Genomic DNA, 24640 nt, shown 5'->3' with positions numbered 1-24640 from the left:
CACGAGGATCATGTCCGCCAAGATGGCCGCACGGTTACAGACCGAGGATTGGCCTAGGCTAGGCTATTACAGGGAGGGATACCCAGAAACAGCTTTGAGAAACAGAAAGCGGACACAGAAACTGGAAGACATAAAACAGACGCTGATTCGAGGGGTAAGAAAGGGATCCTTGGCAAGAAGCGAGAATAGAGGGACAAGCCCCGAGAGGAGAACGTTGTCATCTATTCAAGTCTATGGGGAGGCCATGCTGATTCAAGCTTGCAACTTGATTGGAAGCAAGAGGCCGGACTTGGGCCTTATCAGACCTACGTGGTCCTTCTGCCTTAAGCATAAGCCAAAGTCAAGAATGAGGGCTTGAGGACGTTGAAGAGAAGACTCGATGCCTCCTTTCCTAGGCCCCTGGCATTCTTTGCAGATCAGTCTCACTTTCCATAGCTCTGGCGTCACGGGGGCCCACCGGGTACATGCTAATGTGTCCCAAGAGATGTCTTGGAAGCCTTGAAGGAATGGAGCCCCGTCACGCTTGGGCTACGTCTCTTTGTTTGGAAGTGCTCTACAAGGGTGCTGAAAAGCACCCTTTTCCACAGGGCTTCGTTCCTTCGTGAAGGCTGCCCGCCCAGGCTAGTGTGCTCAGTTTGCCTCCATCGAAATTCTCTCCCCCTACCTCTTGCCGTAGAAGGATTATTGATTATGTGTTTTGACACCACATGTAAGGAAGTGGGCTGAAAATGAGAACATTACAATTCTGTTTCAAGAAAAATAAACAGGCCAGGGCTGAGGATGTAAGGCAAACAAATGGCACAGCCTATAGAAATAAAGTAAGCCCGTATCTAGACGGCACCTGGGGGAACGTCCCAGGATCAGGGGTGAAGTTCGAAACTTCCCAAATCCGGAAAGGAGACAGAAAAATATCTTTCCTGGAGAGAGGGATTCATCAGATTCGTCTAATTTGTCTTGGAAACATTGTGTCCGTGAAGGGGGATGCCAGGACCACCTCGAGTTTGGAGTTTGTGACCTCAGGATGGCAAACCAACCCAGATGACGACGTGTTCCCAGTGCTTAGTTTGACCCAGGCTAGGACAGCAAAGACTCCTTCAAGTGACCGGTGCAAATTCAAAGACAACAACCAAGAGTCACGAAAGCACTCACACCTCGGCCTAGAGAACATACGGTGATTCCAGAAATGCAAAATGAATCACTTGGAATGAAGGGGAACGGACTGATAAGCATGTCTAAGGGGGATAGCTGAGAAATACCATGACGATTCTCCTATGGAAAAGAGACAAAGGTCCCAGAAAATGGAAGGCGAACAGAAATCACCCCTGGATAATCCACAATGAAAGATGATGTCCGTCTTTAGACAGACTCTGCTGGAACGTTTGAAAGGCAGAGAAATTCACAAGCCAAAAGACGGCAGCGAAGGTCAAGGCTGGGCTAAGTGGGAAGGGTGAGCTATGAGACTGCTCCAAGCGGGCCAGGAAACCGTGTGTCCGTGAAGCTTGCCGGGACAGCAGAGACACGATTATGACCAATCCTCTGACATCGCAGTGGACCCGAAAAACAACCTGGCCTCATCTACACAGTGCCAGAGTTGGGCTCAAGTAGCATATTCAAGTCCCATTGCCCTCAACTGCAGGTTGCCAACGGAACATGAAAGGGGCCGGCCGGTGGTGCAGCGGTGAGGTCCGCACCTTCTGGGTCGGTGGCCCGGGGTGGGCCGGGTGGACCCTCGGGTGGGCCTGCTCACCACTGCTTCAGGCATTCTGGGGCAGGCGTCCGAGGTAGTGTAGAGGCAGATGGGAAGGGACGTTAGCCAGGGCCAGACTTCCACAGCAAATACAGGAGCATTGCCAGCAGATGTGAGCTCAGCGATGCACTTCTGCCAGAGCAAAACCGATTCAAAGTTGCAAAGCATAGAGAAACTGAAGCTGAAAAGAAAAAGTGAACAACTGCATGCCAGTGGGAAGGATGAGATCTCTATGAAGAAACTTAGCAAAACAGGTGAAAGCCATGGCAATGGAAAACTAACAAACGTTGGGGGAAAGAAATTCAAGAAGACACAAGGAGAAAGAAGGAGATTCCAGGATCTAGGAGTGGAAGCAGCAACACACTGGAAACGTCCCTACCGGAGCAAGGAATCTCTGGATTCCATGCAATCCCAGTCAAAGTTGCAGCAATGTTTCCCACAGAGACAGAAGAGGGCATCCTAAAGCTTCTAGCCAGCAACAAGAGACCCTGACTAGGCAAAGGAATCCTCAGGAAAACGAAAAAAGCAGGACGTGGCACACTTTCCGATTTCAACATATAGGACGAAGCACTAGGTACCGAGACGGCACAGTCTGGGCCCCAAAACAGGCACACAGACCCATGCAACAGAATCGAGAACCCAGAGCCCAACTCAAACGTACATGGACAGCCCATTTTCGACCAGGGAGCCAAGAGGAGACAGCGGAGAAAGGAGAGTCTCTACCATAAACGGTGCTGGGAAGCCTGCACAGCCACCTGGAACACAACGACAGTACACCATGATGTTACACCTGGCACACACACCACCTGAAATGGATCAAAGCCTTGAATGGCAGACTTGAAACCGTGAACCTTGTAGCAGAAGACCTAGGCAGAGTGCTCTTTGCCATCGGTCTGAGCCGCCTGTTTGGAAGAAGCAAGTCCAGCTGGGCCAGGGCAACCAAGTCAACAAGAAACCAACGGGACCACGTCAAATGCGGACGCTTCTGCCCAGTGAAGGAAACCATCGACTGAATGCAAAGATAGCACAACGACTGGGGGAGGATGTTTGCAAACCACACATCGGACAAGGGGTGAAAAGCCCAAAGATGCAATCAACTCGCACGTCCCCACAAGAAAAAAAAAAACAACAAGCCAATGAAAACCTGGGCAGAAGATGGAAACAGAGATTTCTGCCAAGAAGATCGAAAGAGGGCCAACGGGTGCATGAACACTTGTTCACCGTCATGAAGTCTCAGGCCAATGCAAATGCAAACTGCAAGGGCACAGCAGCTCACTGTGGTCAGAATGGCTATAAGGAAGCAGACAGGAAGCCACAAGTGTCAGAGAGGAGGTGGAGAGAAGGGAAGCCTCCTGCACCGTTGGTGGGAGTGCAGACCGGTGCAGCCACTACGCCAAGCGGTGTGGAACTGCCTCAGAACTTTAAGAATCCATGTCCCATATGATCCAGCTATTCCTCTGCGGCGTGTTGATCCAAAGAACTCGGAAACACTCCTGCCTAAAGACATGTGCACCGCTGAGTTCACCACAGCGTCGCTCCCACTACCCAAGACTTGGAAGCCTCCCTGGAGCCCAGCAAGGGACGAGTGCAGAAGGAAGATGGGCTATAGCCACGCAATGGCATACCAGTCAGCCGGAACCAAGGATGCAATCCAGCCACTTGTGACCACCAGAATGGCTGTGAGGGTTTTAGGGAAGTGAAACAAGCCCCAGGGAGCAAGGCAAGTACCGTAGGACCTCACTTAAGAGGAGAAGGAAAAACAAGCGGTCAGGAACAGGTGGCACGGGACATTTGATTGGGGGTTCCCAGAGACAAAGCGGGGAGGTGTGAGAGGGTGAAACAGATGATGAGGCACAAGTGTGTGGTGAGGGCCTGCTATTAGGCTTACGCAGGGGAAGATGATGTAAGCTACACGGAAGTCTACATCGATGAGGATGCAAATCGGAAAGATATAGGATGTTCTAATGCAGGGTTGTGGCAATAAATTCACCTAAAAGCAAAAAAAATCCAAAATGGGGTCCAGAATGACGGCATAAATCTTTGGGGCTGAAAGAGATTAGAGAGGGTGAACTTCCAAGGCTGGAAAATCACCTCAAAATGCGTACTGATGCTACAGAAAGGTAGACCCTTCCAAATAGATGAAGAGGAATACTACCCACAGAACATGCTGCCTGCTAAACCCATGCACCAACGGAAAAGGTTACCGTCCAGGATGTTACTACCAATCACCTTCACGAATAATGCAAACAGGCCCACGTGTTCCCAAGCTCAGGCAAAAGGTTGGTCCAAACGTCCAATTCAGGGCCGGCCCTGTGGCGGAGCGGGTAAGTGCCCACGTTCCGCTTGGCCGGCCCAGGCCTCACTGTTTCACATCACGGGTGCAGATCACATTGGCAGTGTTAGGACATACAGATTTCATGGTACGGTGCGGACAGGGATCATAAACTAAGTAGCAATGGTGAGGTCACCTTATCAATACGCACCAGAAAAAGAACCGTGAGGCTTTTACAATCCATGAACGCATCTGGTACACTTCCCCAGAGGAAGAAGGAAGGAAAACATGGGACCTGCCAAGGTGGAATCGGCAGAGTGCTAGGAGATGGCACGATCACTGCGCATCAGAGGACTGCCCGGGCAACTTCAACTTGGGAGGGAGTCCAGGACTTTCTCTGGGGAACGTCCACCCACTTGGCCATCTACATAAAATGTAAGAGGTAAAACCCAGGATAATCTTACAGGACAGAAACCAGTGTCTAGAGAGAATGTAGCAGGCCTTCCAAAGTTCGAGGAGCAAGACAGAAACCGACAAGAAATCGAGAAAAAGGAAAGCTATCCTACCAGGAAAGGGTGAGGAGTCGGACTGGCCTGAGATGGCTCTGAAACTCTGTGTGCACGCAGGTTGTCAGGACAACTTCGAATTTTGAGGTTGTTTATGACATCACGAGGATCATGTCCGCCAAGATGGCCGCACGGTTACAGACCGAGGATTGGCCTAGGCTAGGCTATTACAGGGAGGGATACCCAGAAACAGCTTTGAGAAACAGAAAGCGGACACAGAAACTGGAAGACATAAAACAGACGCTGATTCGAGGGGTAAGAAAGGGATCCTTGGCAAGAAGCGAGAATAGAGGGACAAGCCCCGAGAGGAGAACGTTGTCATCTATTCAAGTCTATGGGGAGGCCATGCTGATTCAAGCTTGCAACTTGATTGGAAGCAAGAGGCCGGACTTGGGCCTTATCAGACCTACGTGGTCCTTCTGCCTTAAGCATAAGCCAAAGTCAAGAATGAGGGCTTGAGGACGTTGAAGAGAAGACTCGATGCCTCCTTTCCTAGGCCCCTGGCATTCTTTGCAGATCAGTCTCACTTTCCATAGCTCTGGCGTCACGGGGGCCCACCGGGTACATGCTAATGTGTCCCAAGAGATGTCTTGGAAGCCTTGAAGGAATGGAGCCCCGTCACGCTTGGGCTACGTCTCTTTGTTTGGAAGTGCTCTACAAGGGTGCTGAAAAGCACCCTTTTCCACAGGGCTTCGTTCCTTCGTGAAGGCTTCCCGCCCAGGCTAGTGTGCTCAGTTTGCCTCCATCGAAATTCTCTCCCCCTACCTCTTGCCGTAGAAGGATTATTGATTATGTGTTTTGACACCACATGTAAGGAAGTGGGCTGAAAATGAGAACATTACAATTCTGTTTCAAGAAAAATAAACAGGCCAGGGCTGAGGATGTAAGGCAAACAAATGGCACAGCCTATAGAAATAAAGTAAGCCCGTATCTAGACGGCACGTGGGGGAACGTCCCAGGATCAGGGGTGAAGTTCGAAACTTCCCAAATCCGGAAAGGAGACAGAAAAATATCTTTCCTGGAGAGAGGGATTCATCAGATTCGTCTAATTTGTCTTGGAAACATTGTGTCCGTGAAGGGGGATGCCAGGACCACCTCGAGTTTGGAGTTTGTGACCTCAGGATGGCAAACCAACCCAGATGACCACGTGTTCCCAGTGCTTAGTTTGACCCAGGCTAGGACAGCAAAGACTCCTTCAAGTGACCGGTGCAAATTCAAAGACAACAACCAAGAGTCACGAAAGCACTCACACTTCGGCCTAGAGAACATACGGTGATTCCAGAAATGCAAAATGAATCACTTGGAATGAAGGGGAACGGACTGATAAGCATGTCTAAGGGGGATAGCTGAGAAATACCATGACGATTCTCCTATGGAAAAGAGACAAAGGTCCCAGAAAATGGAAGGCGAACAGAAATCACCCCTGGATAATCCACAATGAAAGATGATGTCCGTCTTTAGACAGACTCTGCTGGAACGTTTGAAAGGCAGAGAAATTCACAAGCCAAAAGACGGCAGCGAAGGTCAAGGCTGGGCTAAGTGGGAAGGGTGAGCTATGAGACTGCTCCGAGCGGGCCAGGAAACCGTGTGTCCGTGGAGCTTGCCGGGACAGCAGAGACACGATTATGACCAATCCTCTGACATCGCAGTGGACCCGAAAAACAACCTGGCCTCATCTACACAGTGCCAGAGTTGGGCTCAAGTAGCATATTCAAGTCCCATTGCCCTCAACTGCAGGTTGCCAACGGAACATGAAAGGGGCCGGCCGGTGGTGCAGCGGTGAGGTCCGCACCTTCTGGGTCGGTGGCCCGGGGTGGGCCGGGTGGACCCTCGGGTGGGCCTGCTCACCACTGCTTCAGGCATTCTGGGGCAGGCGTCCGAGGTAGTGTAGAGGCAGATGGGAAGGGACGTTAGCCAGGGCCAGACTTCCACAGCAAATACAGGAGCATTGCCAGCAGATGTGAGCTCAGCGATGCACTTCTGCCAGAGCAAAACCGATTCAAAGTTGCAAAGCATAGAGAAACTGAAGCTGAAAAGAAAAAGTGAACAACTGCATGCCAGTGGGAAGGATGAGATCTCTATGAAGAAACTTAGCAAAACAGGTGAAAGCCATGGCAATGGAAAACTAACAAACGTTGGGGGAAAGAAATTCAAGAAGACACAAGGAGAAAGAAGGAGATTCCAGGATCTAGGAGTGGAAGCAGCAACACACTGGAAACGTCCCTACCGGAGCAAGGAATCTCTGGATTCCATGCAATCCCAGTCAAAGTTGCAGCAATGTTTCCCACAGAGACAGAAGAGGGCATCCTAAAGCTTCTAGCCAGCAACAAGAGACCCTGACTAGGCAAAGGAATCCTCAGGAAAACGAAAAAAGCAGGACGTGGCACACTTTCCGATTTCAACCTATAGGACGAAGCACTAGGTACCGAGACGGCACAGTCTGGGCCCCAAAACAGGCACACAGACCCATGCAACAGAATCGAGAACCCAGAGCCCAACTCAAACGTACATGGACAGCCCATTTTCGACCAGGGAGCCAAGAGGAGACAGCGGAGAAAGGAGAGTCTCTACCATAAACGGTGCTGGGAAGCCTGCACAGCCACCTGGAACACAACGACAGTACACCATGATGTTACACCTGGCACACACACCACCTGAAATGGATCAAAGCCTTGAATGGCAGACTTGAAACCGTGAACCTTGTAGCAGAAGACCTAGGCAGAGTGCTCTTTGCCATCGGTCTGAGCCGCCTGTTTGGAAGAAGCAAGTCCGGCTGGGCCAGGGCAACCAAGTCAACAAGAAACCAACGGGACCACGTCAAATGCGGACGCTTCTGCCCAGTGAAGGAAACCATCGACTGAATGCAAAGATAGCACAACGACTGGGGGAGGATGTTTGCAAACCACACATCGGACAAGGGGTGAAAAGCCCAAAGATGCAATCAACTCGCACGTCCCCACAAGAAAAAAAAAAACAACAAGCCAATGAAAACCTGGGCAGAAGATGGAAACAGAGATTTCTGCCAAGAAGATCGAAAGAGGGCCAACGGGTGCATGAACACTTGTTCACCGTCATGAAGTCTCAGGCCAATGCAAATGCAAACTGCAAGGGCACAGCAGCTCACTGTGGTCAGAATGGCTATAAGGAAGCAGACAGGAAGCCACAAGTGTCAGAGAGGAGGTGGAGAGAAGGGAAGCCTCCTGCACCGTTGGTGGGAGTGCAGACCGGTGCAGCCACTACGCCAAGCGGTGTGGAACTGCCTCAGAACTTTAAGAATCCATGTCCCATATGATCCAGCTATTCCTCTGCGGCGTGTTGATCCAAAGAACTCGGAAACACTCCTGCCTAAAGACATGTGCACCGCTGAGTTCACCACAGCGTCGCTCCCACTACCCAAGACTTGGAAGCCTCCCTGGAGCCCAGCAAGGGACGAGTGCAGAAGGAAGATGGGCTATAGCCACGCAATGGCATACCAGTCAGCCGGAACCAAGGATGCAATCCAGCCACTTGTGACCACCAGAATGGCTGTGAGGGTTTTAGGGAAGTGAAACAAGCCCCAGGGAGCAAGGCAAGTACCGTAGGACCTCACTTAAGAGGAGAAGGAAAAACAAGCGGTCAGGAACAGGTGGCACGGGACATTTGATTGGGGGTTCCCAGAGACAAAGCGGGGAGGTGTGAGAGGGTGAAACAGATGATGAGGCACAAGTGTGTGGTGAGGGCCTGCTATTAGGCTTACGCAGGGGAAGATGATGTAAGCTACACGGAAGTCTACATCGATGAGGATGCAAATCGGAAAGATATAGGATGTTCTAATGCAGGGTTGCGGCAATAAATTCACCTAAAAGCAAAAAAAATCCAAAATGGGGTCCAGAATGACGGCATAAATCTTTGGGGCTGAAAGAGATTAGAGAGGGTGAACTTCCAAGGCTGGAAAATCACCTCAAAATGCGTACTGATGCTACAGAAAGGTAGACCCTTCCAAATAGATGAAGAGGAATACTACCCACAGAACATGCTGCCTGCTAAACCCATGCACCAACGGAAAAGGTTACCGTCCAGGATGTTACTACCAATCACCTTCACGAATAATGCAAACAGGCCCACGTGTTCCCAAGCTCAGGCAAAAGGTTGGTCCAAACGTCCAATTCAGGGCCGGCCCTGTGGCGGAGCGGGTAAGTGCCCACGTTCCGCTTGGCCGGCCCAGGCCTCACTGTTTCACATCACGGGTGCAGATCACATTGGCAGTGTTAGGACATACAGATTTCATGGTACGGTGCGGACAGGGATCATAAACTAAGTAGCAATGGTGAGGTCACCTTATCAATACGCACCAGAAAAAGAACCGTGAGGCTTTTACAATCCATGAACGCATCTGGTACACTTCCCCAGAGGAAGAAGGAAGGAAAACATGGGACCTGCCAAGGTGGAATCGGCAGAGTGCTAGGAGATGGCACGATCACTGCGCATCAGAGGACTGCCCGGGCAACTTCAACTTGGGAGGGAGTCCAGGACTTTCTCTGGGGAACGTCCACCCACTTGGCCATCTACATAAAATGTAAGAGGTAAAACCCAGGATAATCTTACAGGACAGAAACCAGTGTCTAGAGAGAATGTAGCAGGCCTTCCAAAGTTCGAGGAGCAAGACAGAAACCGACAAGAAATCGAGAAAAAGGAAAGCTATCCTACCAGGAAAGGGTGAGGAGTCGGACTGGCCTGAGATGGCTCTGAAACTCTGTGTGCACGCAGGTTGTCAGGACAACTTCGAATTTTGAGGTTGTTTATGACATCACGAGGATCCTGTCCGCCAAGATGGCCGCACGGTTACAGACCGAGGATTGGCCTAGGCTAGGCTATTACAGGGAGGGATACCCAGAAACAGCTTTGAGAAACAGAAAGCGGACACAGAAACTGGAAGACATAAAACAGACGCTGATTCGAGGGGTAAGAAAGGGATCCTTGGCAAGAAGCGAGAATAGAGGGACAAGCCCCGAGAGGAGAACGTTGTCATCTATTCAAGTCTATGGGGAGGCCATGCTGATTCAAGCTTGCAACTTGATTGGAAGCAAGAGGCCGGACTTGGGCCTTATCAGACCTACGTGGTCCTTCTGCCTTAAGCATAAGCCAAAGTCAAGAATGAGGGCTTGAGGACGTTGAAGAGAAGACTCGATGCCTCCTTTCCTAGGCCCCTGGCATTCTTTGCAGATCAGTCTCACTTTCCATAGCTCTGGCGTCACGGGGGCCCACCGGGTACATGCTAATGTGTCCCAAGAGATGTCTTGGAAGCCTTGAAGGAATGGAGCCCCGTCACGCTTGGGCTACGTCTCTTTGTTTGGAAGTGCTCTACAAGGGTGCTGAAAAGCACCCTTCTCCACAGGGCTTCGTTCCTTCGTGAAGGCTGCCCACCCAGGCTAGTGTGCTCAGTTTGCCTCCATCGAAATTCTCTCCCCCTACCTCTTGCCGTAGAAGGATTATTGATTATGTGTTTTGACACCACATGTAAGGAAGTGGGCTGAAAATGAGAACATTACAATTCTGTTTCAAGAAAAATAAACAGGCCAGGGCTGAGGATGTAAGGCAAACAAATGGCACAGCCTATAGAAATAAAGTAAGCCCGTATCTAGACGGCACCTGGGGGAACGTCCCAGGATCAGGGGTGAAGTTCGAAACTTCCCAAATCCGGAAAGGAGACAGAAAAATATCTTTCCTGGAGAGAGGGATTCATCAGATTCGTCTAATTTGTCTTGGAAACATTGTGTCCGTGAAGGGGGATGCCAGGACCACCTCGAGTTTGGAGTTTGTGACCTCAGGATGGCAAACCAACCCAGATGACCACGTGTTCCCAGTGCTTAGTTTGACCCAGGCTAGGACAGCAAAGACTCCTTCAAGTGACCGGTGCAAATTCAAAGACAACAACCAAGAGTCACGAAAGCACTCACACTTCGGCCTAGAGAACATACGGTGATTCCAGAAATGCAAAATGAATCACTTGGAATGAAGGGGAACGGACTGATAAGCATGTCTAAGGGGGATAGCTGAGAAATACCATGACGATTCTCCTATGGAAAAGAGACAAAGGTCCCAGAAAATGGAAGGCGAACAGAAATCACCCCTGGATAATCCACAATGAAAGATGATGTCCGTCTTTAGACAGACTCTGCTGGAACGTTTGAAAGGCAGAGAAATTCACAAGCCAAAAGACGGCAGCGAAGGTCAAGGCTGGGCTAAGTGGGAAGGGTGAGTTTTGAGACTGCTCCGAGCGGGCCAGGAAACCGTGTGTCCGTGGAGCTTGCCGGGACAGCAGAGACACGATTATGACCAATCCTCTGACATCGCAGTGGACCCGAAAAACAACCTGGCCTCATCTACACAGTGCCAGAGTTGGGCTCAAGTAGCATATTCAAGTCCCATTGCCCTCAACTGCAGGTTGCCAACGGAACATGAAAGGGGCCGGCCGGTGGTGCAGCGGTGAGGTCCGCACCTTCTGGGTCGGTGGCCCGGGGTGGGCCGGGTGGACCCTCGGGTGGGCCTGCTCACCACTGCTTCAGGCATTCTGGGGCAGGCGTCCGAGGTAGTGTAGAGGCAGATGGGAAGGGACGTTAGCCAGGGCCAGACTTCCACAGCAAATACAGGAGCATTGCCAGCAGATGTGAGCTCAGCGATGCACTTCTGCCAGAGCAAAACCGATTCAAAGTTGCAAAGCATAGAGAAACTGAAGCTGAAAAGAAAAAGTGAACAACTGCATGCCAGTGGGAAGGATGAGATCTCTATGAAGAAACTTAGCAAAACAGGTGAAAGCCATGGCAATGGAAAACTAACAAACGTTGGGGGAAAGAAATTCAAGAAGACACAAGGAGAAAGAAGGAGATTCCAGGATCTAGGAGTGGAAGCAGCAACACACTGGAAACGTCCCTACCGGAGCAAGGAATCTCTGGATTCCATGCAATCCCAGTCAAAGTTGCAGCAATGTTTCCCACAGAGACAGAAGAGGGCATCCTAAAGCTTCTAGCCAGCAACAAGAGACCCTGACTAGGCAAAGGAATCCTCAGGAAAACGAAAAAAGCAGGACGTGGCACACTTTCCGATTTCAACCTATAGGACGAAGCACTAGGTACCGAGACGGCACAGTCTGGGCCCCAAAACAGGCACACAGACCCATGCAACAGAATCGAGAACCCAGAGCCCAACTCAAACGTACATGGACAGCCCATTTTCGACCAGGGAGCCAAGAGGAGACAGCGGAGAAAGGAGAGTCTCTACCATAAACGGTGCTGGGAAGCCTGCACAGCCACCTGGAACACAACGACAGTACACCATGATGTTACACCTGGCACACACACCACCTGAAATGGATCAAAGCCTTGAATGGCAGACTTGAAACCGTGAACCTTGTAGCAGAAGACCTAGGCAGAGTGCTCTTTGCCATCGGTCTGAGCCGCCTGTTTGGAAGAAGCAAGTCCGGCTGGGCCAGGGCAACCAAGTCAACAAGAAACCAACGGGACCACGTCAAATGCGGACGCTTCTGCCCAGTGAAGGAAACCATCGACTGAATGCAAAGATAGCACAACGACTGGGGGAGGATGTTTGCAAACCACACATCGGACAAGGGGTGAAAAGCCCAAAGATGCAATCAACTCGCACGTCCCCACAAGAAAAAAAAAAACAACAAGCCAATGAAAACCTGGGCAGAAGATGGAAACAGAGATTTCTGCCAAGAAGATCGAAAGAGGGCCAACGGGTGCATGAACACTTGTTCACCGTCATGAAGTCTCAGGCCAATGCAAATGCAAACTGCAAGGGCACAGCAGCTCACTGTGGTCAGAATGGCTATAAGGAAGCAGACAGGAAGCCACAAGTGTCAGAGAGGAGGTGGAGAGAAGGGAAGCCTCCTGCACCGTTGGTGGGAGTGCAGACCGGTGCAGCCACTACGCCAAGCGGTGTGGAACTGCCTCAGAACTTTAAGAATCCATGTCCCATATGATCCAGCTATTCCTCTGCGGCGTGTTGATCCAAAGAACTCGGAAACACTCCTGCCTAAAGACATGTGCACCGCTGAGTTCACCACAGCGTCGCTCCCACTACCCAAGACTTGGAAGCCTCCCTGGAGCCCAGCAAGGGACGAGTGCAGAAGGAAGATGGGCTATAGCCACGCAATGGCATACCAGTCAGCCGGAACCAAGGATGCAATCCAGCCACTTGTGACCACCAGAATGGCTGTGAGGGTTTTAGGGAAGTGAAACAAGCCCCAGGGAGCAAGGCAAGTACCGTAGGACCTCACTTAAGAGGAGAAGGAAAAACAAGCGGTCAGGAACAGGTGGCACGGGACATTTGATTGGGGGTTCCCAGAGACAAAGCGGGGAGGTGTGAGAGGGTGAAACAGATGATGAGGCACAAGTGTGTGGTGAGGGCCTGCTATTAGGCTTACGCAGGGGAAGATGATGTAAGCTACACGGAAGTCTACATCGATGAGGATGCAAATCGGAAAGATATAGGATGTTCTAATGCAGGGTTGCGGCAATAAATTCACCTAAAAGCAAAAAAAATCCAAAATGGGGTCCAGAATGACGGCATAAATCTTTGGGGCTGAAAGAGATTAGAGAGGGTGAACTTCCAAGGCTGGAAAATCACCTCAAAATGCGTACTGATGCTACAGAAAGGTAGACCCTTCCAAATAGATGAAGAGGAATACTACCCACAGAACATGCTGCCTGCTAAACCCATGCACCAACGGAAAAGGTTACCGTCCAGGATGTTACTACCAATCACCTTCACGAATAATGCAAACAGGCCCACGTGTTCCCAAGCTCAGGCAAAAGGTTGGTCCAAACGTCCAATTCAGGGCCGGCCCTGTGGCGGAGCGGGTAAGTGCCCACGTTCCGCTTGGCCGGCCCAGGCCTCACTGTTTCACATCACGGGTGCAGATCACATTGGCAGTGTTAGGACATACAGATTTCATGGTACGGTGCGGACAGGGATCATAAACTAAGTAGCAATGGTGAGGTCACCTTATCAATACGCACCAGAAAAAGAACCGTGAGGCTTTTACAATCCATGAACGCATCTGGTACACTTCCCCAGAGGAAGAAGGAAGGAAAACATGGGACCTGCCAAGGTGGAATCGGCAGAGTGCTAGGAGATGGCACGATCACTGCGCATCAGAGGACTGCCCGGGCAACTTCAACTTGGGAGGGAGTCCAGGACTTTCTCTGGGGAACGTCCACCCACTTGGCCATCTACATAAAATGTAAGAGGTAAAACCCAGGATAATCTTACAGGACAGAAACCAGTGTCTAGAGAGAATGTAGCAGGCCTTCCAAAGTTCGAGGAGCAAGACAGAAACCGACAAGAAATCGAGAAAAAGGAAAGCTATCCTACCAGGAAAGGGTGAGGAGTCGGACTGGCCTGAGATGGCTCTGAAACTCTGTGTGCACGCAGGTTGTCAGGACAACTTCGAATTTTGAGGTTGTTTATGACATCACGAGGATCCTGTCCGCCAAGATGGCCGCACGGTTACAGACCGAGGATTGGCCTAGGCTAGGCTATTACAGGGAGGGATACCCAGAAACAGCTTTGAGAAACAGAAAGCGGACACAGAAACTGGAAGACATAAAACAGACGCTGATTCGAGGGGTAAGAAAGGGATCCTTGGCAAGAAGCGAGAATAGAGGGACAAGCCCCGAGAGGAGAACGTTGTCATCTATTCAAGTCTATGGGGAGGCCATGCTGATTCAAGCTTGCAACTTGATTGGAAGCAAGAGGCCGGACTTGGGCCTTATCAGACCTACGTGGTCCTTCTGCCTTAAGCATAAGCCAAAGTCAAGAATGAGGGCTTGAGGACGTTGAAGAGAAGACTCGATGCCTCCTTTCCTAGGCCCCTGGCATTCTTTGCAGATCAGTCTCACTTTCCATAGCTCTGGCGTCACGGGGGCCCACCGGGTACATGCTAATGTGTCCCAAGAGATGTCTTGGAAGCCTTGAAGGAATGGAGCCCCGTCACGCTTGGGCTACGTCTCTTTGTTTGGAAGTGCTCTACAAGGGTGCTGAAAAGCACCCTTCTCCACAGGGCTTCGTTCCTTCGTGAAGGCTGCCCGCCCAGGCTAGTGTGCTCAGTTTGCCTCCATCGAAATTCTCTCCCCCTACCTCTTGCCGTAGAAGGATTATTGATTATGTGTTTTGACACCACATGTAAGGAAGTGGGCTGAAAATGAGAACATTACAATTCTGTTTCAAGAAAAATAAACAGGCCAGGGCTGAGGATGTAAGGCAAACAAATGGCACAGCCTATAGAAATAAAGTAAGCCCGTATCTAGACGGCACCTGGGGGAACGTCCCAGGATCAGGGGTGAAGTTCGAAACTTCCCAAATCCGGAAAGGAGACAGAAAAATATCTTTCCTGGAGAGAGGGATTCATCAGATTCGTCTAATTTGTCTTGGAAACATTGTGTCCGTGAAGGGGGATGCCAGGACCACCTCGAGTTTGGAGTTTGTGACCTCAGGATGGCAAACCAACCCAGATGACCACGTGTTCCCAGTGCTTAGTTTGACCCAGGCTAGGACAGCAAAGACTCCTTCAAGTGACCGGTGCAAATTCAAAGACAACAACCAAGAGTCACGAAAGCACTCACACTTCGGCCTAGAGAACATACGGTGATTCCAGAAATGCAAAATGAATCACTTGGAATGAAGGGGAACGGACTGATAAGCATGTCTAAGGGGGATAGCTGAGAAATACCATGACGATTCTCCTATGGAAAAGAGACAAAGGTCCCAGAAAATGGAAGGCGAACAGAAATCACCCCTGGATAATCCACAATGAAAGATGATGTCCGTCTTTAGACAGACTCTGCTGGAACGTTTGAAAGGCAGAGAAATTCACAAGCCAAAAGACGGCAGCGAAGGTCAAGGCTGGGCTAAGTGGGAAGGGTGAGTTTTGAGACTGCTCCGAGCGGGCCAGGAAACCGTGTGTCCGTGGAGCTTGCCGGGACAGCAGAGACACGATTATGACCAATCCTCTGACATCGCAGTGGACCCGAAAAACAACCTGGCCTCATCTACACAGTGCCAGAGTTGGGCTCAAGTAGCATATTCAAGTCCCATTGCCCTCAACTGCAGGTTGCCAACGGAACATGAAAGGGGCCGGCCGGTGGTGCAGCGGTGAGGTCCGCACCTTCTGGGTCGGTGGCCCGGGGTGGGCCGGGTGGACCCTCGGGTGGGCCTGCTCACCACTGCTTCAGGCATTCTGGGGCAGGCGTCCGAGGTAGTGTAGAGGCAGATGGGAAGGGACGTTAGCCAGGGCCAGACTTCCACAGCAAATACAGGAGCATTGCCAGCAGATGTGAGCTCAGCGATGCACTTCTGCCAGAGCAAAACCGATTCAAAGTTGCAAAGCATAGAGAAACTGAAGCTGAAAAGAAAAAGTGAACAACTGCATGCCAGTGGGAAGGATGAGATCTCTATGAAGAAACTTAGCAAAACAGGTGAAAGCCATGGCAATGGAAAACTAACAAACGTTGGGGGAAAGAAATTCAAGAAGACACAAGGAGAAAGAAGGAGATTCCAGGATCTAGGAGTGGAAGCAGCAACACACTGGAAACGTCCCTACCGGAGCAAGGAATCTCTGGATTCCATGCAATCCCAGTCAAAGTTGCAGCAATGTTTCCCACAGAGACAGAAGAGGGCATCCTAAAGCTTCTAGCCAGCAACAAGAGACCCTGACTAGGCAAAGGAATCCTCAGGAAAACGAAAAAAGCAGGACGTGGCACACTTTCCGATTTCAACCTATAGGACGAAGCACTAGGTACCGAGACGGCACAGTCTGGGCCCCAAAACAGGCACACAGACCCATGCAACAGAATCGAGAACCCAGAGCCCAACTCAAACGTACATGGACAGCCCATTTTCGACCAGGGAGCCAAGAGGAGACAGCGGAGAAAGGAGAGTCTCTACCATAAACGGTGCTGGGAAGCCTGCACAGCCACCTGGAACACAACGACAGTACACCATGATGTTACACCTGGCACACACACCACCTGAAATGGATCAAAGCCTTGAATGGCAGACTTGAAACCGTGAACCTTGTAGCAGAAGACCTAGGCAGAGTGCTCTTTGCCATCGGTCTGAGCCGCCTGTTTGGAAGAAGCAAGTCCGGCTGGGCCAGGGCAACCAAGTCAACAAGAAACCAACGGGACCACGTCAAATGCGGACGCTTCTGCCCAGTGAAGGAAACCATCGACTGAATGCAAAGATAGCACAACGACTGGGGGAGGATGTTTGCAAACCACACATCGGACAAGGGGTGAAAAGCCCAAAGATGCAATCAACTCGCACGTCCCCACAAGAAAAAAAACAACAACAAGCCAATGAAAACCTGGGCAGAAGATGGAAACAGAGATTTCTGCCAAGAAGATCGAAAGAGGGCCAACGGGTGCATGAACACTTGTTCACCGTCATGAAGTCTCAGGCCAATGCAAATGCAAACTGCAAGGGCACAGCAGCTCACTGTGGTCAGAATGGCTATAAGGAAGCAGACAGGAAGCCACAAGTGTCAGAGAGGAGGTGGAGAGAAGGGAAGCCTCCTGCACCGTTGGTGGGAGTGCAGACCGGTGCAGCCACTACGCCAAGCGGTGTGGAACTGCCTCAGAACTTTAAGAATCCATGTCCCATATGATCCAGCTATTCCTCTGCGGCGTGTTGATCCAAAGAACTCGGAAACACTCCTGCCTAAAGACATGTGCACCGCTGAGTTCACCACAGCGTCGCTCCCACTACCCAAGACTTGGAAGCCTCCCTGGAGCCCAGCAAGGGACGAGTGCAGAAGGAAGATGGGCTATAGCCACGCAATGGCATACCAGTCAGCCGGAACCAAGGATGCAATCCAGCCACTTGTGACCACCAGAATGGCTGTGAGGGTTTTAGGGAAGTGAAACAAGCCCCAGGGAGCAAGGCAAGTACCGTAGGACCTCACTTAAGAGGAGAAGGAAAAACAAGCGGTCAGGAACAGGTGGCACGGGACATTTGATTGGGGGTTCCCAGAGACAAAGCGGGCAGGTGTGAGAGGGTGAAACAGATGATGAGGCACAAGTGTGTGGTGAGGGCCTGCTATTAGGCTTACGCAGGGGAAGATGATGTAAGCTACACGGAAGTCTACATCGATGAGGATGCAAATCGGAAAGATATAGGATGTTCTAATGCAGGGTTGCGGCAATAAATTCACCTAAAAGCAAAAAAAATCCAAAATGGGGTCCAGAATGACGGCATAAATCTTTGGGGCTGAAAGAGATTAGAGAGGGTGAACTTCCAAGGCTGGAAAATCACCTCAAAATGCGTACTGATGCTACAGAAAGGTAGACCCTTCCAAATAGATGAAGAGGAATACTACCCACAGAACATGCTGCCTGCTAAACCCATGCACCAACGGAAAAGGTTACCGTCCAGGATGTTACTACCAATCACCTTCACGAATAATGCAAACAGGCCCACGTGTTCCCAAGCTCAGGCAAAAGGTTGGTCCAAACGTCCAATTCAGGGCCGGCCCTGTGGCGGAGCGGGTAAGTGCCCACGTTCCGCTTGGCCGGCCCAGGCCTCACTGTTTCACATCACGGGTGCAGATCACATTGGCAGTGTTAGGACATACAGATTTCATGGTACGGTGCGGACAGGGATCATAAACTAAGTAGCAATGGTGAGGTCACCTTATCAATACGCACCAGAAAAAGAACCGTGAGGCTTTTACAATCCATGAACGCATCTGGTACACTTCCCCAGAGGAAGAAGGAAGGAAAACATGGGACCTGCCAAGGTGGAATCGGCAGAGTGCTAGGAGATGGCACGATCACTGCGCATCAGAGGACTGCCCGGGCAACTTCAACTTGGGAGGGAGTCCAGGACTTTCTCTGGGGAACGTCCACCCACTTGGCCATCTACATAAAATGTAAGAGGTAAAACCCAGGATAATCTTACAGGACAGAAACCAGTGTCTAGAGAGAATGTAGCAGGCCTTCCAAAGTTCGAGGAGCAAGACAGAAACCGACAAGAAATCGAGAAAAAGGAAAGCTATCCTACCAGGAAAGGGTGAGGAGTCGGACTGGCCTGAGATGGCTCTGAAACTCTGTGTGCACGCAGGTTGTCAGGACAACTTCGAATTTTGAGGTTGTTTATGACATCACGAGGATCATGTCCGCCAAGATGGCCGCACGGTTACAGACCGAGGATTGGCCTAGGCTAGGCTATTACAGGGAGGGATACCCAGAAACAGCTTTGAGAAACAGAAAGCGGACACAGAAACTGGAAGACATAAAACAGACGCTGATTCGAGGGGTAAGAAAGGGATCCTTGGCAAGAAGCGAGAATAGAGGGACAAGCCCCGAGAGGAGAACGTTGTCATCTATTCAAGTCTATGGGGAGGCCATGCTGATTCAAGCTTGCAACTTGATTGGAAGCAAGAGGCCGGACTTGGGCCTTATCAGACCTACGTGGTCCTTCTGCCTTAAGCATAAGCCAAAGTCAAGAATGAGGGCTTGAGGACGTTGAAGAGAAGACTCGATGCCTCCTTTCCTAGGCCCCTGGCATTCTTTGCAGATCAGTCTCACTTTCCATAGCTCTGGCGTCACGGGGGCCCACCGGGTACATGCTAATGTGTCCCAAGAGATGTCTTGGAAGCCTTGAAGGAATGGAGCCCCGTCACGCTTGGGCTACGTCTCTTTGTTTGGAAGTGCTCTACAAGGGTGCTGAAAAGCACCCTTCTCCACAGGGCTTCGTTCCTTCGTGAAGGCTGCCCGCCCAGGCTAGTGTGCTCAGTTTGCCTCCATCGAAATTCTCTCCCCCTACCTCTTGCCGTAGAAGGATTATTGATTATGTGTTTTGACACCACATGTAAGGAAGTGGGCTGAAAATGAGAACATTACAATTCTGTTTCAAGAAAAATAAACAGGCCAGGGCTGAGGATGTAAGGCAAACAAATGGCACAGCCTATAGAAATAAAGTAAGCCCGTATCTAGACGGCACCTGGGGGAACGTCCCAGGATCAGGGGTGAAGTTCGAAACTTCCCAAATCCGGAAAGGAGACAGAAAAATATCTTTCCTGGAGAGAGGGATTCATCAGATTCGTCTAATTTGTCTTGGAAACATTGTGTCCGTGAAGGGGGATGCCAGGACCACCTCGAGTTTGGAGTTTGTGACCTCAGGATGGCAAACCAACCCAGATGACCACGTGTTCCCAGTGCTTAGTTTGACCCAGGCTAGGACAGCAAAGACTCCTTCAAGTGACCGGTGCAAATTCAAAGACAACAACCAAGAGTCACGAAAGCACTCACACTTCGGCCTAGAGAACATACGGTGATTCCAGAAATGCAAAATGAATCACTTGGAATGAAGGGGAACGGACTGATAAGCATGTCTAAGGGGGATAGCTGAGAAATACCATGACGATTCTCCTATGGAAAAGAGACAAAGGTCCCAGAAAATGGAAGGCGAACAGAAATCACCCCTGGATAATCCACAATGAAAGATGATGTCCGTCTTTAGACAGACTCTGCTGGAACGTTTGAAAGGCAGAGAAATTCACAAGCCAAAAGACGGCAGCGAAGGTCAAGGCTGGGCTAAGTGGGAAGGGTGAGTTTTGAGACTGCTCCGAGCGGGCCAGGAAACCGTGTGTCCGTGGAGCTTGCCGGGACAGCAGAGACACGATTATGACCAATCCTCTGACATCGCAGTGGACCCGAAAAACAACCTGGCCTCATCTACACAGTGCCAGAGTTGGGCTCAAGTAGCATATTCAAGTCCCATTGCCCTCAACTGCAGGTTGCCAACGGAACATGAAAGGGGCCGGCCGGTGGTGCAGCGGTGAGGTCCGCACCTTCTGGGTCGGTGGCCCGGGGTGGGCCGGGTGGACCCTCGGGTGGGCCTGCTCACCACTGCTTCAGGCATTCTGGGGCAGGCGTCCGAGGTAGTGTAGAGGCAGATGGGAAGGGACGTTAGCCAGGGCCAGACTTCCACAGCAAATACAGGAGCATTGCCAGCAGATGTGAGCTCAGCGATGCACTTCTGCCAGAGCAAAACCGATTCAAAGTTGCAAAGCATAGAGAAACTGAAGCTGAAAAGAAAAAGTGAACAACTGCATGCCAGTGGGAAGGATGAGATCTCTATGAAGAAACTTAGCAAAACAGGTGAAAGCCATGGCAATGGAAAACTAACAAACGTTGGGGGAAAGAAATTCAAGAAGACACAAGGAGAAAGAAGGAGATTCCAGGATCTAGGAGTGGAAGCAGCAACACACTGGAAACGTCCCTACCGGAGCAAGGAATCTCTGGATTCCATGCAATCCCAGTCAAAGTTGCAGCAATGTTTCCCACAGAGACAGAAGAGGGCATCCTAAAGCTTCTAGCCAGCAACAAGAGACCCTGACTAGGCAAAGGAATCCTCAGGAAAACGAAAAAAGCAGGACGTGGCACACTTTCCGATTTCAACCTATAGGACGAAGCACTAGGTACCGAGACGGCACAGTCTGGGCCCCAAAACAGGCACACAGACCCATGCAACAGAATCGAGAACCCAGAGCCCAACTCAAACGTACATGGACAGCCCATTTTCGACCAGGGAGCCAAGAGGAGACAGCGGAGAAAGGAGAGTCTCTACCATAAACGGTGCTGGGAAGCCTGCACAGCCACCTGGAACACAACGACAGTACACCATGATGTTACACCTGGCACACACACCACCTGAAATGGATCAAAGCCTTGAATGGCAGACTTGAAACTGTGAACCTTGTAGCAGAAGACCTAGGCAGAGTGCTCTTTGCCATCGGTCTGAGCCGCCTGTTTGGAAGAAGCAAGTCCGGCTGGGCCAGGGCAACCAAGTCCACAAGAAACCAACGGGACCACGTCAAATGCGGACGCTTCTGCCCAGTGAAGGAAACCATCGACTGAATGCAAAGATAGCACAACGACTGGGGGAGGATGTTTGCAAACCACACATCGGACAAGGGGTGAAAAGCCCAAAGATGCAATCAACTCGCACGTCCCCACAAGAAAAAAAACAACAACAAGCCAATGAAAACCTGGGCAGAAGATGGAAACAGAGATTTCTGCCAAGAAGATCGAAAGAGGGCCAACGGGTGCATGAACACTTGTTCACCGTCATGAAGTCTCAGGCCAATGCAAATGCAAACTGCAAGGGCACAGCAGCTCACTGTGGTCAGAATGGCTATAAGGAAGCAGACAGGAAGCCACAAGTGTCAGAGAGGAGGTGGAGAGAAGGGAAGCCTCCTGCACCGTTGGTGGGAGTGCAGACCGGTGCAGCCACTACGCCAAGCGGTGTGGAACTGCCTCAGAACTTTAAGAATCCATGTCCCATATGATCCAGCTATTCCTCTGCGGCGTGTTGATCCAAAGAACTCGGAAACACTCCTGCCTAAAGACATGTGCACCGCTGAGTTCACCACAGCGTCGCTCCCACTACCCAAGACTTGGAAGCCTCCCTGGAGCCCAGCAAGGGACGAGTGCAGAAGGAAGATGGGCTATAGCCACGCAATGGCATACCAGTCAGCCGGAACCAAGGATGCAATCCAGCCACTTGTGACCACCAGAATGGCTGTGAGGGTTTTAGGGAAGTGAAACAAGCCCCAGGGAGCAAGGCAAGTACCGTAGGACCTCACTTAAGAGGAGAAGGAAAAACAAGCGGTCAGGAACAGGTGGCACGGGACATTTGATTGGGGGTTCCCAGAGACAAAGCGGGGAGGTGTGAGAGGGTGAAACAGATGATGAGGCACAAGTGTGTGGTGAGGGCCTGCTATTAGGCTTACGCAGGGGAAGATGATGTAAGCTACACGGAAGTCTACATCGATGAGGATGCAAATCGGAAAGATATAGGATGTTCTAATGCAGGGTTGCGGCAATAAATTCACCTAAAAGCAAAAAAAATCCAAAATGGGGTCCAGAATGACGGCATAAAGCTTTGGGGCTGAAAGAGATTAGAGAGGGTGAACTTCCAAGGCTGGAAAATCACCTCAAAATGCGTACTGATGCTACAGAAAGGTAGACCCTTCCAAATAGATGAAGAGGAGTACTACCCACAGAACATGCTGCCTGCTAAACCCATGCACCCACGGAAAAGGTTACCGTCCAGGACGTTACTACTAATCTCCTTCACGAATAATCCAAAGAGGCCCACGTGTTCCCAAGCTCAGGCAAAAGGTTGGTCCAAAAGTCCAATTCAGGGCCGGCCCTGTGGCGGAGCGGGTAAGTGCCCACGTTCCGCTTGGCCGGCCCAGGCCTCACTGTTTCACATCACGGGTGCAGATCACATTGGCAGTGTTAGGACATACAGATTTCATGGTACGGTGCGGACAGGGATCATAAACTAAGTAGCAATGGTGAGGTCACCTTATCAATACGCACCAGAAAAAGAACCGTGAGGCTTTTACAATCCATGAACGCATCTGGTACACTTCCCCAGAGGAAGAAGGAAGGAAAACATGGGACCTGCCAAGGTGGAATCGGCAGAGTGCTAGGAGATGGCACGATCACTGCGCATCAGAGGACTGCCCGGGCAACTTCAACTTGGGAGGGAGTCCAGGACTTTCTCTGGGGAACGTCCACCCACTTGGCCATCTACATAAAATGTAAGAGGTAAAACCCAGGATAATCTTACAGGACAGAAACCAGTGTCTAGAGAGAATGTAGCAGGCCTTCCAAAGTTCGAGGAGCAAGACAGAAACCGACAAGAAATCGAGAAAAAGGAAAGCTATCCTACCAGGAAAGGGTGAGGAGTCGGACTGGCCTGAGATGGCTCTGAAACTCTGTGTGCACGCAGGTTGTCAGGACAACTTCGAATTTTGAGGTTGTTTATGACATCACGAGGATCCTGTCCGCCAAGATGGCCGCACGGTTACAGACCGAGGATTGGCCTAGGCTAGGCTATTACAGGGAGGGATACCCAGAAACAGCTTTGAGAAACAGAAAGCGGACACAGAAACTGGAAGACATAAAACAGACGCTGATTCGAGGGGTAAGAAAGGGATCCTTGGCAAGAAGCGAGAATAGAGGGACAAGCCCCGAGAGGAGAACGTTGTCATCTATTCAAGTCTATGGGGAGGCCATGCTGATTCAAGCTTGCAACTTGATTGGAAGCAAGAGGCCGGACTTGGGCCTTATCAGACCTACGTGGTCCTTCTGCCTTAAGCATAAGCCAAAGTCAAGAATGAGGGCTTGAGGACGTTGAAGAGAAGACTCGATGCCTCCTTTCCTAGGCCCCTGGCATTCTTTGCAGATCAGTCTCACTTTCCATAGCTCTGGCGTCACGGGGGCCCACCGGGTACATGCTAATGTGTCCCAAGAGATGTCTTGGAAGCCTTGAAGGAATGGAGCCCCGTCACGCTTGGGCTACGTCTCTTTGTTTGGAAGTGCTCTACAAGGGTGCTGAAAAGCACCCTTTTCCACAGGGCTTCGTTCCTTCGTGAAGGCTGCCCGCCCAGGCTAGTGTGCTCAGTTTGCCTCCATCGAAATTCTCTCCCCCTACCTCTTGCCGTAGAAGGATTATTGATTATGTGTTTTGACACCACATGTAAGGAAGTGGGCTGAAAATGAGAACATTACAATTCTGTTTCAAGAAAAATAAACAGGCCAGGGCTGAGGATGTAAGGCAAACAAATGGCACAGCCTATAGAAATAAAGTAAGCCCGTATCTAGACGGCACCTGGGGGAACGTCCCAGGATCAGGGGTGAAGTTCGAAACTTCCCAAATCCGGAAAGGAGACAGAAAAATATCTTTCCTGGAGAGAGGGATTCATCAGATTCGTCTAATTTGTCTTGGAAACATTGTGTCCGTGAAGGGGGATGCCAGGACCACCTCGAGTTTGGAGTTTGTGACCTCAGGATGGCAAACCAACCCAGATGACCACGTGTTCCCAGTGCTTAGTTTGACCCAGGCTAGGACAGCAAAGACTCCTTCAAGTGACCGGTGCAAATTCAAAGACAACAACCAAGAGTCACGAAAGCACTCACACTTCGGCCTAGAGAACATACGGTGATTCCAGAAATGCAAAATGAATCACTTGGAATGAAG

This window comes from Equus asinus, chromosome 21 (genome assembly GCF_041296235.1).
Source record: "Equus asinus isolate D_3611 breed Donkey chromosome 21, EquAss-T2T_v2, whole genome shotgun sequence".
NCBI classification, from domain to species: domain Eukaryota; kingdom Metazoa; phylum Chordata; class Mammalia; order Perissodactyla; family Equidae; genus Equus; species Equus asinus.
Note: the sequence above shows the minus strand (reverse complement) of the source record.